Consider the following 7,049-nt stretch of genomic DNA (forward strand, 5'->3'; position numbering starts at 1 on the left):
CAGAAAAATTAAGACTAGATTAAGAGACATTGAACTCTATCAGGTCTGAAGTCCAAAGAGTGAGGGCAGCTTGCCTTGGCACTGGTCTTAACACCACCCCTTATTTTAGGGGAGACAGGTACTCTATTCACGCCTTCAGCCTCAGATTTCTCACCTGTGAGGTGGGCATGACAACAGAGCCCACCTCCTATGCGCAGCCCCACCAAACTATGGAACATATGCCTCAGGATATCTGTCACATAGAAATGAGCCTAAAAATAGTAGGGGTCACTGTGGCATGGACACACCAGATTTGGAAGATACTACTTCAGATTCTTCTGGAATAGGCAGGGCATAATTCAAATAATCAAAAACTCCCCTGAATAACTTACCCAAGGAAGCTGAACACCTATTAGTCTAGCTCAGAGCATACCCAACTTCAAAGACAAAAATGAAATCACTTTGGACATGAAATCTTCCTTCCCACAAATCCAGATTTCTGTTACAGAATGAGACCAGATTGTCAGACTCAAAGAGTCTGTTCAGACAGGATAGTCTTTTTCCTCCCGCAGGAGATCGTGGGCAGGTCACTTTGCCTCTTAGAATCCTTGTTTCCCAGCTTGCAAATGGAGCTAACAGTCCTTACCCGTCAGGGTTGGAGTGATAACTAACCGCACATTAAGCACTAATACTTTTACAAATGTTGACTCCATTCTGGAGCTGTGTTTAGTCAGCTCTCTGGTCACTCACAGGATATGGTCATCTGGTCCTCTGAGGTGGATTTTGCCATCCTCCCCCCACCTGAGACTCTGTCGTCCTCTAAGATTTGGGCTTGAAAAGAGGCTTCATTAGTAACCGGATAATTCTGTGGGAGGCCCCCAGCAGTGGGTTCCTCCCCGCCCGCCCGCCGGGAGTAATTCTAGGAAGGTAATGTGAGCTGGAGAGACTGGAGACCCAGCTTCACATTTATGTACTCTGACAGCTAAATTGGTGAGCAAGGGGGAAATCAGATGAAAGCCATTTCAGAGTAAATACTAAATACGAAATTTAAACATTCAGGTTGTGACACACACACACACACACACACACACACACACACACACACACACACACACGAGAGAGAGAGAGAGAGAGAGAGAGAGAGAGAGAGAGAGAGAGAGAGAGAGAGAGAGAGTAAATGGGAAGGGACAGAAGCAGCACACTCCTCTCCTGCCCAGGACCCTATTCCTACCTCATCACCTTGCTGGATGGACATTTCCTGTCGAGGAAAGGAACACAGAGTGGGGTACGAACTGAATGACCCTCAGCCAGCAGCTTATCTTTCCTAGTTAGTGTGCCATCGGTGGTAAAGTGTGCAAGCTGTTTGACTCAGATGACCTGGGAAGTGATGGAGAGAACTTTGGACTCAGACAGACAGGATGCGGAATCCTAGTCCAGCCACTTCCTGCTTGGGCAAACTTCGGGAAACTGAGTCAACGGTGGAAATATTATCAGCTTCAGAAGATTACATGAAATAAACGATTAATGTAAGTTCTTTAGATCTCAAAGTATACGGAAAATGTCTGCAGGTACAGTCATCCCAACTCTCCCAGTTTGAGCACCCACTGAGTAAACTCAGGCTGGTGGATATTCATGAAGTTTTACTCCATCCCAGGTTCCAGCCAGAACCAGAATGCACAGAGGAAGCTGATCTGGTCTCTGACACAAAGGGCTTACAATCTTACTGAGAGAAAAATTAGGCGGCAGGGTAATTTGGTAAGTGTTACTGGGAGTATCCTGGGAACAAGGGGGAGGGTCCTTATCTTGGCTTCAGAGTGGAGCACCAGGAAAGGCAGCATACAGGAGGTGACCTTCCAGGGAAGTATGGAAGGATGAGTTAGTGAGGTAGGCAAGGGCTGAGGGAGGGTTGGATGAGGATAAAGGCTGGGGACCCGGACAGTGTGTACTGGTCATGTTTAGTATCTAAGGGATGGAGGGGAGAATGGTGGGAAGTTTGCACTCATCATCAAAGTTTGGGTTGATAAACAGGCAGTTCCACTGTCTCTGCAGATCTGCACAGAATGGAGTCAAGGATTCTGGGAGCTTGAGATGATACCCTAGTTGTTACACACTACAATGTGTGGGGCTCTATAGCAAGTGAGAAACTGCAGGAGCCTTAACTCCCCCATCATAAAATAGGCACAAACTGAAAACCCACTTAAAAGTATTGGGATAGGGCTGGAGAGATGGCTCAGCGGTTAAGAGCACTGACTACTCTTTCGAAGGTCCTGAGTTCAAATCCCAGCAACCACATGGTGGCTCACAATCATCCGCAATGAGATCTGACACCTTCTTCTTGGTGTGTCTGAAGTCAGCTACAGTGTACTTATGTATAATAATAAATAAATCTTAAAAAAAAAGTATTGGGATTCTAGGAATCCAAAATGTATCTTCAAGTTAGGAACTTGATACTGGGGCCATCGAGATGGCTCATTAGATTAAGGGACTCAAGCCTGATGTCTGAGTTCAGTTCCTGAGATCACCATGATGGAAAGAGAAATGATACCCTCATGTCACCCTCTGACCACCACCCATAGACATGTGCCCCCACAAACACATAACACACAACACACACACAGAGAATGAGTAAATAAATGTAATGATGATGATGATAACAACAGAAACTTGGCATTGGTCTAGTGTCCAGTAAGAACTTCCTCAGACAAAGCCATTGTCATCACTCCTAATGTACAAAGAAGACACTAGATCAGTGGAGTCCTCCAAAACGAAGAGTCACCTGCTAGAGAATTCTGTGCCTACCACAATGTGCACAGTCAACCTGCTCTACTCCATCATTTCAAATGTAGACATCGCTTCACTGGGGACGAGACTTGCCTAGCATGCTAAGGAATATCAGCTTCAAAATATAAACTGTGAGGAGCCACCAAAGACCTTTAAGCATGAAAATGACACAGTCATATCGGAAAGATGGTAGGCCGATAACTTGAGGACTGGCTTGACGGTGAGGAGAGAGTCTTGCGCTATTGCAGGGGTGAGGTGATGAGGCAGCTGTGGGAACAAAGAGGATTGGATGGAGTATAATGAATAAATATCTGGTTTGCTGCTGTGTCTAGTCACATACTATATACTTATAACTACATACAATATATTCATTCCTAAACTGGATTTACATGCTAAAATTGTGTACAGTGCTACATATATATAACATATATATATATGTTATATATATTATATATAGTGTTAGATATATATTGTAATCTTATGCAGTACATATGATTGTATAGAATTACATTAAATATTTATACATATATTTTATATTATATATATGTGAGTCTAGTGACATGATATATAACTTTACTATATAGTGGAGAATGACAAAGATAACTCTGGGGTTTTTAATTTCTGTTTATTTTCTCTATCAGGCTGGGCAATTAGGGACAGCAGGGAGGTTTGATGAACTGAGTTTTGGTCAGGCAGAGGGTGTGTGTTCAGGAGGAAGTACTCTGAAGCAAGGCTGGAGCTGGGAGGATGCTTCAGAGATGTCAGCCTGGAGACAGACACAGAAGCTACAGGAGTAGCTTGCAGAGATTCCCTACATGGGAAGCAGCAGCCTTGTCTGCTTCCTGGGAGGTTCCTGGCACATGAGCTTTGTCTTCCTTTCAGTGGTGATCACTGTTAAATGACAAAGCAGATTGTATGGTGATAGATGCTAAAATAGAATTTAGTATTTAAAGAGCAGAGAGGTAGTAAGTAACTGCTTTGGGTCAACCTTTATAGATTTACAGAAAGATATATTAGGCAAGTGTCGGAGAGCTGCTAGCTGGGCGAGCATTACTTTCTAAGCAGAAGGAATGCCTTTACAAGAATTCTGTATGGGGCAGGGATGATGGTCCATGAATCTGGGAGATTCTCTAGTTTGTACTATCGAGTCTCCTGGGGCTAGGGGACAGCACACTGGGGAAACTGTAAAAGCACCGAAGCCTGGTTTATTCTACACATACAGGTACCTGGACAGAGCTTACTTCCATAGCAATTAAATCCCAAGCGCTCTTATGCTGACCATTTGCTCTCTCCACCCCCCTCCCCCTACCTATGGCTCTCTACTTAAGTCCTTGGCTTAGCACAGCCATTTTCTGGGAAAACATTATTCACTCATCTCTGCCCCTACCTGGGGCAGAGATCTCTCCTCTGTTCTTGTTTTATCACAGTATGTGACCATATATTGGGATTAGATTCTATCATCCTTATGGCCATAGTCTATGGCTGTGGAATATGTTTCCTTAGCTGTGGGGAGGGGCAAAAACAGCTTCTCAAATAGTAGAAATTTTAGGGAGGAAAAAAGGCTACCTACCACTTTAATGATCTTTCTTTTTTTTCATTCATTAATTATTCATTTTATATCCCTGTTGCTGTCCTCCTTCCTCCTGGTCCCACACTTACACAGTCCCTCCCTCCATCCCCCTCCCCTTCTTTCCTGAGAAGGGGGAAGGTCCTCTTGGGGCTTTAATGATATTTCTATCCTAGTCACAGGGCATATGGAAACATAAAATGTCATTCTGTGTAATCAATACTCCTAATAAAAGTTGGGCTGAAAGTGAATGTAAAAAGGTAACACCTGTGCCCTATGTTCTGGGACAGATCTCATTGGTCTGATTGCTTGAACCCAAGATTCAAATCTCTCTCCTCTCCAGAGACCACTAGGAAGAGAAGAGCTTTGCCCACGAAAGGATGTAATCAAAAGGGAACCACAATCCAGAGACAGACCTCTAGACGTATCATATGAATACCTGAGATTTTTAGTTACAGGAGCCAGTAAAATTCATACTACAAGGTGGTTGGAACATTGATTTTTGTCACATGAGCTGAAAGAATTCTGACTGGGACTGGAAAACTAACTCAGGGACATCTGATGCTAGTGTGCACATGGCTTGGCTTCCTCATGTGGTCAATGAGGAGGTTGCAGTCATTTGCAGTACAGTGATACTAGGTTGGTATAGGCAATTCCCTATTCCAGAGGCAAATAAGAAACTAGCAACAGGAGGCTGGCGCAATGGCTGCTCTTCCAGAAGACAGGGTCTCAGTTCTCAGGACCCATGTGTCAGCTCATAACTATCTCTGACACCAGTTCTAGAGGACTTGACTCTCTTCTGGCCTCTGAGGGCACTGGATGCACATGGTGCACATACATGCAGGCAAAAACAAACAAACAAACAAACAAACAAACACCCAAAACCAAAAACCAACCAAACAACCTCCAAAACCAAACCAAACAAAAAACAACCAAAAAACCCTCTCATGCACATAATAGATATGGAGAAAGGAGAAAATAATAACACTCATTGCATACCATTATGTCATCTGCTTCCTGTACTTTCTATACTTACCATGGTGGCACCATGGTTGTGGAATAAGTATGTTTCCTCGGCAGAAAGACATTTCCAGTAACAGGGCAGTTTAGAGCAGATATGTATATACTTCAGGCTTTGAGGACCCATGAATTTTTGGTGTAACCACTCGAATGTTGCTAGAGTGAAAAATGGCCTGAGAATCAATAATGTGAATTCATGAGGACATCTGTGTTCTAATTAAAACTTCCTTGGACCCTGAAATTTGATTTTCATGTGCCACAAGATGATAGTCTTTGACTTTTTCCCTCAACCACTTACATTCACAGCTGTACAAAAAGAGGCAGCGTGTGTCACTCTGCCGAGGCACCACCTACTTGGGGAGATGCTTGTAGGCCTGACATATTTAGATTCTACCTAAAGCTCTTCTATTGTGCTGTGCTTGAAGTACATAATAAAGTACACGAGGTAGGCTACCTTATAGCTAAAGGAGAGAGGTTAACTTCAGCACAGTTCTGGAGGTCCACCAGTAGTCAAGGGATGGCATCTAATGATGGCCTTCTTACTGACAGGGTCTTGAGGTTTACATGTGAGGTATGCAAGATGACTCTCAGGGAGTAAGCATGCATACATGCACCTACTGGTCCTCCTCCCCTTCCTTGTCCCTCTTCAACTTTCCATTTTCTTTTTTCTTGAGACAGGGTCTCACTGTAGCTTTGGCTGGCTTGGAACTCACTCTGTAGACCAGGCTGGCCTTGAAGTCACAAAAATCCACCTGCCTTTATATCCTAAGTGATGGGATCGAAGGCATGTGCCACCAACTTGGTTCAATTGTCCAGCCTTTTAATACTTCACAATGGGGGCTCAGCTTCATCACATGAACCCTTGAAGGACACACTGAAACTGTGCCATCTATTAATTGTATGATCCTGTGTAAGCCCCATCATCTCTCTGGGTTTCCCTACTTCCCACCTGGATCACAAGGGAGTGGCGTAGGATGGTCTCAAAAGTCTCTTCGAGTTTCAAGCAACTGGCATCCTAGTATCTCACTCAGCAATTTCACTGAGCATGTGCCACACGATAGGCACTGTTTAAAAGTCTGGTGACAGGGCAGTGACAACGTTCTTTCTTGAAGTCAACATTATATTTAAACAGAGGACAGATATCCAATTATATAGAATGTTGGGTAGTGGTGAGTTAGTTCTATTTAGAAAATAAGAAGGCAAGAAGTGGAAAGCGGCAGGGATGTAATTTTGACGGGAGGCCAAGGACAGCCTCTTAATCACTGACACGTGAGGAGAGAAATGAGCAGATGGTGTGGGCTCAAGAGCATCTCAGGCAACAGCAGCTAATGGAACCTCTCAGGGAGTTGTTCCCTTGTACCCAAAGGAACAGGGAGGCCACTATGGCTGAGGACAATGACTGATGGGGGAAGAAGCCATATGGGAGACGGTAGTTAAGTGTAAGTCGTTTGGGACCATATAGATCTTTGGATTATAGTCTAGATGTGATGGAAAGCCGTCAAATGTTTGTTTATTTATCTAAACTTTTAAAAGTCTTGCTATGGTGTGCAGGCTAAGACTTTCTGGACTTAAATGGTTCTACTTCTGCCTCTCAAGTAGCTATGACTACAGATACATGCTACTGTATATAGCTTGAGAATGACATTTCAAAACAATTTTTAAAGAAGGCTTGTGGGGTCTTGTGACAAGATTTGTTATCCCA

Source organism: Mus musculus, chromosome 2, assembly GCF_000001635.26.
Source record: "Mus musculus strain C57BL/6J chromosome 2, GRCm38.p6 C57BL/6J".
NCBI classification, from domain to species: domain Eukaryota; kingdom Metazoa; phylum Chordata; class Mammalia; order Rodentia; family Muridae; genus Mus; species Mus musculus.